Genomic DNA, 13858 nt, shown 5'->3' with positions numbered 1-13858 from the left:
GGGCGGAGACATATCCGGTCGGGGTAGAGGATCCGGACAGCCAACCTGTAGCCAAGAAAGGAAACGTCACGTAGACGTGGAGATTAGAGGCGTCTGACTGTGCTGCTCTGTCTGGTCTTCCTAAAATTGTGTGACAAAATAAGTAACATCCAAAGTATTTTTATAGACGATAGTTTTTTTTGGGCTACCTAAACCCAGAAATTTTGGTCTGTCTGTATGTCTGTTGGTCTGTCTCTGACTCAAATCCGCCACCCGGCCGAAGTAAAACTATGCCTGCGCAATAGCCTTATATAGTCACAGTTAAATCTACCCGTCTAAGTCCGGTGTAATGTTCATACTTGTCAATATTGTTGAAGAAGAGCAAGACATGACGCAAATATACGTCAACAAATAATTATAGAAGTTATATTTGCAGTTTTCCTTTATAAAAAGTCATACATGCTTGATTTTTGCGAAATAAATACTTCATAAACTGCAGAAAAAAAATTCACTACACCGTCGCCTGCTGTCGCCCGCGCCACTTTAGCTTCTTGCGGCATTTTGAAGGAGCCATGAAGACAAAATACACCTTGGGTTTATTAGCAAGACTGCTTAGCACCGATAACAATGATACCAATATCATCGCAACTTTCGAAGAAATAACGGAGATATTAAACAAAACGTGCGAAGCCATGGTGACCCTCTAGCCAATTTCCCGCAACTTTTCTATGACGTCACGGAAATTTGTTTGTGCGATTGGCGGCCGCCTAACTGACCTGTCGCGGCGACACATGACTGTATGTCTGTAATGGGGCCTCTAGTTCCATTTGACCGCATCACTTGAATGCTAACGTGCAGTTAAAGCACTGAAAATTATATTTTATGGTTGGCCCATATGACGTTATTCTTGCTCATAACACGTCACTGTGGCGCAAAATATGAAATTTTTAAACACTTCTTGCTTTTTTTTGTTTAAAAACATCTTTTGTGGCTCTAATGGAGCTGAGTGAGATACTGAATCCTAGTTCTTTCAAAGTAAACGAAGTTGTTTTTTCTCTTCATGGCACCTTTGAGGAATCAACCGGAAACAGTTACGAAAGGTTCTACTAGACAAGCTCCACGTTCTGTTTTGCAACGCACGTGGGGTAGGCAAACGCGGTTCTATAAACGTCGAAGTAGGGCGCCTCGATTCACGCGCGTCTTCGCCGTACGGCAGCGTTAGCATCGAGACACCCGGCCTGGAGCAGTGAAACGCGGTAATTTTAAAATGATTTAAGCAAACATTTGGCGTATTTACCCTGGAAGGAATGGGGCGGAAGAGGAACAGCATAAGATCTGAGCAGAAAAGCAAATGGAGGTATTTACTTGGCAAAATTTTATAAGGACTATCATCTTTTGTCGACATTTGCAAGGAAAGGAGCAGATACGTGGCCAATTTTTTTTGTTTTTTTGCGTTTACTTCTTTTATGCGGCCTGCTAAGCCGGATGGATTAAAGAAACGCTGCAACAGTTGCGATAAACGATTTCGCTATTTTCTTCGGGTCTGAAAATGTATGAACGGTATAGTAATCGCTAGCGCAGAAGGACAATGCCTGATTTGCTCGTCGCAGGTGAATTGCCTTCTGTTTCTGCTTTGCTTTTGTGGCTATGTTTTAAAAGTGGCTATCGAAAGCGTTTATTGCTGGAATGAAAGGATGCCAACCAATTGCTCCTGCTTTGCTCTAATGACGTCATATGACCGCTTGAAGAATGCCTGGGTCAGAAAAGTGATATTCTTTTTCTGAGCAACGTTGATAGCCCCAGAGCAGTAATTTTTGGTTGAGTTAATTGTGGCGCTCTATTGTAAGTACTGCATGTGTTTGTTTACTATGTCCCGAGCGCATTTAGGACTTAGAAAAAGATAAAAAAGGTGTTGCATGGTTCCTTTAAAGCATTTAAGACTTAGAAAAAGTTAAAAAAGGTGTTGCAGGGTTCCTTTAAAGTCTCCGCCCCGGCGGACGCCTTTCTTGGCAGCCGCCGCCGATAAACAAGCCCGAAAGCGAATAAAGCGGAGCGCGCTGTGCATAAGAGCCATAAAAGAATAGCTTTGGCGAAAAACGTTTTCAGTCTAAACACGAATAAAATACACACAACCTTAGCTATCCCCAGCTAGGCTGTAAGAAAGATTTTGATAGAACACGGTCAGAGTAAACCTGTAGTTCTGGCTTTTTCTACGTCGTGCTGATGGCTTCTCGTCATATTTCGTCATTACCCAAAAAAATAGAGACATATTTTCGGCAAATAAACAGTGGTAAGAAAAGCTGTGAGCATGCATGTTGATTTTAACCCTCACCCGTTTGTCGTCTTTTTTGGCTATTTAGTTTATTTGGGCAGATTTACTTTCTTTTCACTGCATCTCCGCTTGACCATCTCCTCCTTATATCGACACAGTCGTTTTAAGGAAACACAAGCAATCATTAGAAATGTCAACTCTTCTCAGTGCATCTTGGTTGTTGTCAGTTTTCTTTTAAGTGACACCTGAAAATTTTCACTCGTGGGCGTGCAGAAAACGTCCCTTTCACGGTTTTGCCTAACGTTTTTGTTAAATTTCATCAACCCGCTTCGCTCGAAACTTTTAATATATTCATGCCAAGTGACTACTTGCTCAAAATTACAGAAAAAAAACTGCTCAGAACTTGAAAGCATATCATCCAATAATCCTGGTGACAACTCAACTTAGTGTTTAGCTACAGTCCCTAATTTGCCAGGCAAGTGCATTGGTCCAATCACCTAACACAGCTCCCTGCCCCGCAGTTGCTAGCTTAGGCAGCCTTACTTTTAACAGTGGAGCTCTTGTACAAGTTCGGTGTTTTAGGAAAAAAACTACCAAGAAGATGCCAACGCTTATGAGCGCGTGCACCGCGCAGACCGCCGAGCGTCACCGGCACTCGCAATGACTTTAGCAGAAGAAAAAAGTCGTAAAATCCCCGAAAAGCGTGAAAATTCCGAGCGCTCGTAACTGAGAGCCTCGCTGCGACTGCACCTCTGTCGGATGGCGCAGTGGATTTACCAAAAAGAAAAATTTGTATACTCCGACGGATTGGCTCATCTAAATCTCGGCGATCTTGCGACCTTCGGCTGGGAACTGCGGACAACGTCGGTAAGACTACATCAGCAGCCTTCTACGAACCGGCCAGTGGGGCTCGACAACGTACTTATCAGGTATTCACGGCTGCTTGTAACCCTGGTCTATAACTTTAAAAATTGCGTTTTTTTCTACTTATAACAAAAGTAAATTCAGAGGTCAACTTCTTGGGAGAGTTTCCCACAAATTGATGAGGTGCGTCTTAAAAGCCAGGGGACTGAACCGAAGAGTTTTGTCGCTTTTCCCTAAACCTATATACTGTGAATTATGCGCGGGTTGGTTATAATGGTTCAAGCGTGAATATTAAAGGTAACATTTTTTTCTGCTCCGTTTATATTTTTTGTATATATAAAGGGATAATGTGCCTGTTTCAGAAAGCATACATACTTTATAGAAATCTCAGAAAAGTCGCTATCACTGCAGTACGTCCAGGAAAGGCGGGCAGAGCGCGCTACCCTCTCTGCCTGTAAGCAATCGAGCTACAAAATGCAACATGTTTTTGATAATAATGTAAGTACATGTGTCATGGGATGGCCATGGGATGGGTGGGTGTATTGCGCTGAAGTCGCAATCTCCTATCATGCGGCGAAGAGCACCCAGCTAATTACATAAAAGACAGATATTGTACTGACTGGAAAACATGCGATTCATTGCGAGTGTAAGGGAAGGATCCTGACAAGATATGTCGATACATTACTAGCTGCTCCACCGTGAGTTCGCGGTTTGGGGTATTCTGGTAATTCGGGCTATTTTGGTGACTTCCTTAAGGCAACCGCCAAAAACTCTAATTGTAAAAGTGAAGGGATAGGAAAAAAAACAAACACGCAAGACTAGAAAGAAGGGATCGGCGTTCGGAATTCTGCTCCCCGTCGGACAACTACTGCCTCTCATAAAATACAGCTTGCATGAATTCCGCATCGACCCAGTCCTCCGTTTCTGCACGTCAGGCGCGGCTGGAGCACCGTCGCTATCGCCGGCTGATGCAGTTCCGCCGCGTTTGCGCTGACTTCTATCAGTCGGCTCTGCAATCCTCTTCCAAGTCCGTGCACTTCTCAATAATTTCAGGACTGTTGTTTTCCCCCCTCCTTGATTTTGGTGTGCTATGAGCCGTATGACGGGTGTGGCCCATGGTCCATCCCACTTGAAGATCTCGTCACATCATGACGGTCCAAAGATCCCTACGACAACATCACATGTAAAGGCCTACATCAGGCGAAAATTTGAGAAAAATTGATGTGTTTTTGATATTCCCGTCTGAAATTTGTTTTGCCGCGATTGCTTCAAATTTGCGTACCCATTCAATCTCAACGATACATTATACAACCTAAATATTCGATCTGTTTGTTAAGCCCAGCAAGGAACACACGCGAGTAATACTTGAAGGTTAAAATGCAAGTAGTTTTCGTAATATGTAGGTTCAAACTTTGAAAACAATTTGGCTCAGTGCCCAGTTCTTTGGCCCAGAGCCGAAATTGTCCTCTGGATCAAATTTTAAATATATCGAGAGAAATGCAAACTTTTTCCATGATTAAATGTTTAGAAACATGCGCACCTTGCGTATAGTGAGCATAAAATATACGAATCACCATCGTAAATAATTTCGTAGATAGATGTTGCTAAAGTTGGCTGAGACGCAGGGGCTGGTAGCGGCGGTAGCCCAACTGGCCGGGTTCCCAATTATTTTACAGTAAACGAACTTTTTCCCGGGTAAAATATTGGTCAATCTCAAGACTGAATTTGTTCGATCATATCTGAAATCAACAACACAAGTATGAAATGGCCTGCCTCCCAAAATTTAACGAATTACCTCTCCATTTACATTTATGCGGAACGCTACAAGCCATCTTTCAAGCTGAATAATTGCTTTTCATAGAAGGAATTTTGTGTAACCCGGCTTCTAACAAAATATTTTTTCGCGGACCTTTAAGGTAATAAAAGGACACGAAATGAAATAGAATTGCACGACGTCGCTGTGGACGCCCAATGTCTTCATCCATTTCATTTCATTTCACTTCATTTTCAATTCCAACATGATAGTTAAAAAACTGCCTGGACCCATAGGCAAAGGCTAGGATTAGGGCAAATGTTGAAATACAGGGCATTGTAGCAGGATACAGTGTACCAGATGCGGAAACATTGCGAATATAGAAAAGAAGATTACGGAATTGTACAAACATATATATTCACACACTAAAACTTGGGTAAGACAAAATAAACATGCAATTTTTATAAACAGACAAAAGAAAGGCAATCATTAAAAACTACGCAGTAAACTTTCACTGGATGTAGTGATATTCGCAATCAAGAGTTTAACGATTTTGTTGCGATTTCGGGACTGACGGCTCGCCACAGGGACTCATAGGAGGGCAAGAAAATGTTTCGTGATATTGAGAGGAAATATAACAACCCATTTTATAGCCTAGGCCAGACTATTCCAGGTTTGGGTACCAATGAACTTAGTCGTCTTATGTCATATACGTTATTGGTAGAAGACAGGTTGAAGTTACCAGCAACAGAATTCTTTGTAGGGCATGACGAGGAGCATAGAATGAACTAACTAACAGTTCGGTTGTACTCTATAATATTATTAATGGCAATGGCAGTTTTCGGTTGACGTAAACTGTCCATTGGTAAGATTTGTAGTTTGCTAAAGAGGGAAGCACTGGATGATCATGGCTTGAGTGCGTTATTATCCTTAATGAGCGCCTCTGTTTTTTCGTAAACGTTCAAGGTATGTCGTGTAACTCAACCCCGTGAATATATATAATTAATAATAGGTTTTTGTTTTGTCCCAGAGGTACAGAGTACATGACGGATCAGCCCAAGCCGAACAGGCTTGTCGGGTTGTACCGGCAGCCAGTGTCAGGACACTAGAAATAACAGCAGGAAAAAAAGAAAAGAAACGAAAGGTGAAGGTAAAAGAAAAGAGAACAGGGAAAAGCAACTACAAAAAAGCAAAAATAACACAAGAGAAAAACGATCAGAAGCAGTAAAGCAGTGTAATGCATACATACAAAAGAGAAAACGCAGAATAACTCAACTTCAGCATAGTTTATCCTTAAATACAGTTGAGATCATGTTTCGAAAAAATGAAGCAGATATCAGTGGGCATAGAATTGAATATATCGGGAACATAATACCTGCGCACAAAACGTCCACATTGCGTGTAACATGGGGGTATGCGAAACAAAGGATGACGTCTCAGGGGTCTTGTAGGAACAAAGCGAAAAAAAATCACTATTCCAAAAATGGCGGCAGATAATACGGTGCAAAAATAATGCGTCAAAAGAAGGCAATTGCAAAGCCGAAAACAAGCTGTTGCCATCAGGAATGTTGATATTGTTGGCCACATTTCGTAGCAACGATTTAGGAATACAGTTTATTTTCGAAAGCCAAGTGAACTAACAATGAACAAATGCTGTGATTCCATATCTCAGGATGCTGTAACCAAGTGCATGTACGATAATCTTACGTACGGGTAAAGGGAGGATGAAACGGCTGCTATACATAGTACAAGACAAGCCCCGAAGTTTATTCAAGAGCTTAGATAGGTGACTGTTCCATGTCATATCAGACTCAAAGATAATTTCTAAATACTTTACATTCGACGATGGTAGAAGAGGAGAGCATTGACAAATATTACATCGCGAACCATAAAGAAAAAGAAGTAGGTTATGACCAATTTGCTTGTGTGGATTGTGGAAACAATCCAGATTTGTTTTTTGCTCATTTATAGTTATAGAGTTTCGGGTGAAACAATCCCTGACAGATTGAGGGTCACCTTGTAACATTGCAACAGACTTGCTGTAAACGGAGTGCCTGGCAAGGAGAACAGTGCCATCAGCATATTCAAAGAATTGGCAATGTGATGTATAATTACATAAGTCATTTACATACCCGTTAAGCAATATTGGTGATAATACAGATTCTTGCGAGACACCAGATTTTAGAAAAACTTTTGATATAATGTGGTCACCGATCTTGACTAACTGTGAACGATTGCAGAAATAGTTAGCTAATATTTTGTTAAAAGGCCCCCTAAATCCCAGTAGATATAGCTTGCGGAAAAGCATTGTTGGGATAATAGAATGAAATGCCTTGCTTGCATCCAAAAAAAGAGCCGTCACTACTTCGTTATTTTCGAAAGCAGAGAAGCTTAAATCAGATAGTTCTTCCAAAAGGAGAACAGTTCCTTTCCCAGGAATTGACCAGAATTGCGAAGTTGACAATAAATGGTGTTTTTCGAGAAAGTTGGTCATTACTCGCGATTAGTGTTTTTCTAACATTTGACTAATCGCGGGAAAATCGAAATCGGCCTGTAGTCGTCAACCTGTTTAAAAGAGCCCCTTTTATGTAATGTTTTACCAACTGCAGTTTTTAGTTCATCTGGAAGAAAACCAAGTTCAATGTAACTATTAGGCATTAATAAAAGTACGTTTTCCAGAGAAAGAAAGTTACGTTGCAACTCGTAGACAGATACATCTAAACCCGGCGCCTTCTATTGCTTAAAACTAAATAGTCTGTTGTGCAAGTCATGAGAAGTCATGAAAGGAAGGAATTCAGAGGACTGTAAACTGCTGATGTTGTCGAAACCATCGATAGAAGTTGAATGCGTAGCCGAAGATGTTTTAGCAAAGTGAACATTGAAATCAATAACTGTTGATTCCAAATTGTCGAAGTGTTTACGAATTTACGAACTGATTGTGGAGGATGTCGACCAAATATTTGAATAATTGTTGACCATGTTTTTCTAGGGTTGTATCTGTTTTCGTAGAAGGATTTACTATAATGAGCGCTTCTCGGACCGAAGTAACGCAGTCTGTGAACTTTCTGAACTCTGTATTTCTGTGAACTTTATATAGGTTCCTGAGAGCAGTATTATTAGAAGAGCTCCTACACTTCTCCCGAAGTTTAAAGTTTACCTTTTTCTTTAATAGCCCTAAGAACGGCAGAGGTAAGCCAAGGCAATTCATTATTGGGTTTTTTAATTATTATGGTTTTTTGCGGAGTTCATTTTACTTGGTCGATACCATTCACAAATTTGTTATAACTGTCATGTGGAGTTACCCCTTCCATGAATGCATTACAGTCAAAATTATTAGCTAAATTATCGAATTTAGCTACGTCGAGAATAGATACCTGCGCGATACCTGCAACCTTCTTAAGCGCGGGAAAATAAACATGGCAACCCATAAAATAATGGTCGGCCAATTTGTGTTTGATCACGGCCGCATTGATACGAAAAAACGGCGCCCTAACGTTGATGGGGTCAATAAATGAGGTTACTAATTTCGCTCTAAGGTATTCTTCCCGTGTAGGGGAGCCGATAGTTGGAATATTCCCTGATTTGGCCAACACGTTCAAATATTCGCAGACAGCTGGGCGGGCCGGAGATAAAGTATTTCTGTTGACATCACCAACGAAACAAAGAATAGAAGTTGAGGGCAAGGAAAGCAAGACGTTGTCCAGTTCGCTTACAAAAACGTTCGCATTTCCGGAGGGTGGTCTGTAAATGGCTAGTCGTGTTATATCTGTATCGAACAAGGCGATGCGCAGTGCCAGGCAATCTGCTGAGCTTAGCCCTGATAGCAATGATGACGCCACAAATTGTTCATGTAAAAAGACCATGGTGCACCAAAGAATTTGTCCCAGTGCCGACGGATACTGCGGATATTAACGTGCACAACCGTGAAGGACTTGCATCCTTCATTTGCGAGACTAACGAAGTCAGCAAAGCTGTCACAATTGTGAAAAACATTGTTCATTATGGGATCAGTTTAAGTCGGTGTACTTGTTCACTTTTACACAAGCTTGTTTAGGTTAGTGTACTCCGATATGCGGATAAGGGGCGATTTCTCATCTGTCTTGGCGAAACTTTTACCATGTTTAGCCCAGACCTTCTTGTACAGCTTTTCTTTTCCTTTCTGGCGGGCTGCCCAGTACATTTCTCAGTTGTAGTTGGTCAAGTTATCAGAGAAGTACAGCTGAGGAATCGTACCATGTTCCGCAAGTGCCCTCAAAGAGACTCTACAGTTCCACCACATTTCTTTCAGTGCCATGGAGGCAAATCTAGCCAGCAGAACTGGCGGACGATCTGGGTTTGCAGGAAGGCGATTTAACGCTTCGATGCCAAACTCAATCAAGATTAACTCCAGCTTTTTGTGCCATATCAGACATTATAGGCAAAAGCTGTCCGCCTTTCTGTTGCGGCATACGATGAATTTCCAAGTTCTGCCTCCTGCTGTATTGTTCAACGTTAGTTACATCTTTGCGCAGGCTCGACCGTTCTTCCGCTTGACCTGATACGGTGGCTTTTAAGGCTTGAACCTCACCTTGCAGTTGACCGATAGTGGCTTGTTGCGCAGCAGCAGTAGCTATGATTTCATCGTACTTTTCCGAAACAAAGTAAACTGTTTCGTGAACGGAGTCGACTGATTTTTGAAGATCATTAACAGTTGATTTGACTTGCAGAAGCTCATAAATTTTGAGAACAAGGGAGCTGATGGCGTCCTTTATGGGCAAAAGAGACCCAATTTTAGCTGATAACTCTGAAAGCGAGTCGCAATTTCGGACTACATCTACCACGGCTGCTGTGTTATTTTGGGAACGACAATCTCGGCAAAGCCACGTTTCCCGCTTGGCAGCTCCCATTGCCAGATATTGCAGTTTCAGCTATCCCTGCACAATTTTTCCAAAATGAAATCCAACGTCACGGTCTGTACACACCAAAAATTTTCCTTCAGCCGGAAGCGCTTTCGAACATTTGCCACATTTGGACACTACTGAAGCCATGATTCACGCGCGAACATGAACAATAATATCAACATTGCGGTCGATGGCGAGCAAAGATATGCGATAAACAACGAAGGGTACAATTTACACCTCACCTGCAGCAAAAAGTACGGTTAGATCGTGCCTGAATCCCGCCACCGACTGCGAAGGAGCGACGGTTCTTGCTGGCTTATGTAGACCGTCACCCCAGCATGTGGTTGATGCAGCGCCTCCTGAATGCTGTGGTCGGTTGGCGTGATAAACTTCCGTCCTGCGCAGCCGCTGAAGCACCTGGAACTTGACACACCGACGAGCTTGCTGTATGCTTGGGTTGTTGTGGGTGACGACGTTTTATGACGACGCAAGAGGGCGCACGTGCTTGCACTGGAGGGACGTTCCTGCAGCAAAAATGACGGTTAGATCGTGCCTGAATCCCACCAACGACTGCCAACGGTGTAGGATATAGGGCAGTAGGCAGCAGGATAATTGGCAGTGGACGAGTGAAAAGTACAAAATTCGCAATACTGCAATGTCGAAATAATTTTTGCTTGCAACAATGCATGGCATCCGGAGCATAATCTTGAGCACCGTGAGTTTGTGTTGGCTTGCCGGTAGAAATGGTTGTCAATAACTACACCTAGGCATTTTGAATGAGTAGCTGCTTCGAGTGAATAGTTATCTTTATTTCAATGCTGTCTAGAGTTATGGGCTAATGTCGTGAATGATTTGTATTTTTCGCGTTGACATTAAGCTTATTTGCTTTCCCCGCACGGGGCACCTTGAGTAACCTTGAGTAGTGGCGACACCGATTACCCCGAGCCCCCCATACTTAAGCTGTCACCTACCGTGGCTAGAAGTTGAAAGGTGAACGGTTAGAAGCCGTGAACGGTGACCGTCGGAGCCTTGGTCAAGCTCCGACCGATGGGCTCCCTGCCTGTCTACCAGGCAGGGAGCTCCCGGACCTCTTTGACTACCAGGGTAAGGTCAAAGAAGAAAGTACCCCCGTCTCCCTGCTTTCCAATGTATCATATGGCATTTTCCAACCCCCCCCCCCCAGACGTGATCGGCCCCCGAACCCCGAAAAGGGGCCGCACCGAAGTTTCTTTTCCTCCTTTGCAATCGATCTCTCCCCAAAGCCTGATAATTTTTCGCGGCTTTTGATCATAGAATCTGTTGACAAGACAAAGCCCATCACTTCCCAGTCTGTGTTTCTGATCTCCAAGTTTCTTGAAAGACTTATCGGAAAGTCGTACAAGGCTAAGAAACTCACAACGGGAGAAGTTTTGATAGAAGTAGAAAACAAACAACAATCCTCTAACCTCCTCAAACAAACGCGCATGGTAGATGTTGACATCAAGATCACGCCCCATCGCAGCCTCAATAGTTGCCAGGGCGTCATCTCTGATACAGATTTAATAAATGAGACTGAAGCAGATCTGCTCGATGGCCTTCGCGATCAGGGCGTGACAGCAGTGCGGCGAATCACGATACGCCGAAACGACCAAATAATAGCTACTAAACACATAATCTCAACCTTTGACCGCTCTAACCTTCCTGAGTCGGTCAACGCAGGCTTCTTCAGATGTCCAATCCGACCCCACGTGCCGAACCCACGCCGCTGTTTCAAGTGTCAGCGGTTTGGGCACGGCACAACGTCTTGTCGTGGTAAATTGACGTTCGCAAAATGTGCAGCACGTGATCATCAAACTGACAATTGTAAGTCCGAGAACTTCACCTGTGCCAACTGCCAGAGACCACACGCTGCGTATTCTAGGAGCTGGCTGTGAAAAGTTAAAACAGGAAAAAAAGATCATTGCCTTGAAAGTCAACGAAAACATCACCTTCCCAGAGGCACTGAAGAGGTTCGCCACCTTCCCTCTGGGCAGGTACGCCGACGCAGCTCGCCGGGGGGAGGAGCGGCGTCTGGTTTCGGCGGGGACCCAGTACCGCGAGTCGAACTTGGTCCCGCATCCGCCCCCCCCCCCTGGGTTGCATATGTCAGCCCAACCCGCCTCCGCACCACTCGCTCACCCAGCAGCGGCTGTGGTGGCAACGTCTGTTGGGGATGCCGCTGCATCCACTGCTTCCTCTCCACCGGCCCAAAGCACACGCAAGGGGACGGAAATGGAGACGGAGGCAGTCGCAGCGACCCCCTCCTCCACCTCACTGCCTGCGCCATCTGTGGTGCTCCCCACGCCTTCGGCACTGGCAGCGCAGGCGAAGAACACCCGAAAGGGTACCACTTCAAGGGGGCCCAGTCCGCTGGGCCCCCATTTGCATCCAGATGACGACATGGACGTCGAGCCCTTCCGGCTTTCATCGCAGCGGAAGGAACGGGCTGCGACGTCCAGGTCAGTAGAGAAGGCCAGAAAACCCCTTCCAAGAGTCCAAGCTACGAAAGACCCTACATAAATAGACACACTCCAGTAGCTCCGAACACATCATAATGGGAAGAGAAAACATAATACAATGGAACTGCAGAGGCCTTCTGAATAATCTTGACGATGTATACGAAATACTGCATGCTTATCAGCCAAGCGTAATGTGTGTTCAGGAAACACATTTGAATTCTAAACACACAAATTTCTTGAACAGTTACTTCATATACAGAAAGGACAGGGATGGCTGCACGCACTCTTCTGGTGGTGTGGCCATAATTGCCCGGAAATCCTTAGCCTGCCACCCTGTCACTCTGAACACTGTCCTTGAGGCTGTAGCAATTCGAACAATAATATTTAATAGGTTGATAACGGTATGCTCCATATACATTCCTCCTGATGTTTCACTTTCGAGCTCTGACTTCGAGGCGCTGGTTGACCAGCTGCCCGAACCGTACATCTTTACAGGCGACCTTATTGCTCACAACTCTCTTTGGGGCTCTTCTCGCACGAATGCCCGAGGTCGCCTGATAGAGAAATTTGTTACATCTTCAGGAGCAGGCCTTTTCAACAATAAACAGCCTGCATACCATAACATAGGACACAACACATATTCAAATCTTGACTTGGCGATTGGCTCCGCAGTTCTCTTTCCTCTTCTCGAGTGGGGTGTGGGCACTGACCCATACGGTAATGACCACTTCCCCACCTCACTAACGTATATAGGTAAAGGCCCATGCAGTCCATATTCCCAAAACAGGTTCAATGAAGCAAGAGCTAACTGGAATACATTTACAGAGACATCCAAACTACACCACACATCCATAGGATACCTACGGGTTGAAGAAGCTACCCAACTGCTCACGGCGCACATCCTCGACGCCGCCGAAAGGTCCATTCCCCACGCCTCTGGTGCCCCGCCGCAACCAGTGGAGGCCGTGGTGGAATGAGGACTAGGTGGGCGCGAGAGGCCCAGAACAAGGCGTGGGGTATCCTTCGTCGGTACGCCACGTCGGGAAACCTCCTCTTGTTCAAACTGGCCAAGGCGTTAGGAAAACGTGTGCGCCGTGAGGCAAAACGAGAGAGTTGGCGTACATTCATAACATCAATAAACTCCTACACAAACACAGGGAAACTATGGACACGAACACGCAAACTCAAGGGACAACAAACACACAGCCTGCCTCTGGTCAGTACTACTGGGGACACACTCGAAGACCAGGCTGACACACTCGCACAAAACTTCCAACACGTTTCTAGTTCAGCACACTACACAAACACTTTCATGAAACACAAACAAATGGCCGAAAAGAAGCCTATTCTGGATAACAATAGGTCAACATCTTCTTATAACTCAGAGTTTTTACTGCATGAGGTGAGGGCTGCTTTGAGCACGTGTAAACCCTCAGCTCTAGGCCCAGACAACATCACATACACAATGATACAACACCTGCACGCAGACACTCTTTTAACACTCTTACACCTATATGACAGGATTTGGCTTTCGGGGCACATTCCGAACTCTTGGAAGGAGGCTATAGTTGTAGCTTTCCTGAAGGAGGCAAAGGACCCCTCGTCCCCCTCAAGTTACCGTTCTATTGCTCTG

This window comes from Haemaphysalis longicornis, unplaced genomic scaffold, assembly GCF_048455015.1.
Source record: "Haemaphysalis longicornis isolate Haplotype H1 unplaced genomic scaffold, Haemaphysalis longicornis Haplotype H1 scaffold_7, whole genome shotgun sequence".
In the NCBI taxonomy this organism is placed as follows: domain Eukaryota; kingdom Metazoa; phylum Arthropoda; class Arachnida; order Ixodida; family Ixodidae; genus Haemaphysalis; species Haemaphysalis longicornis.
Note: the sequence above shows the minus strand (reverse complement) of the source record.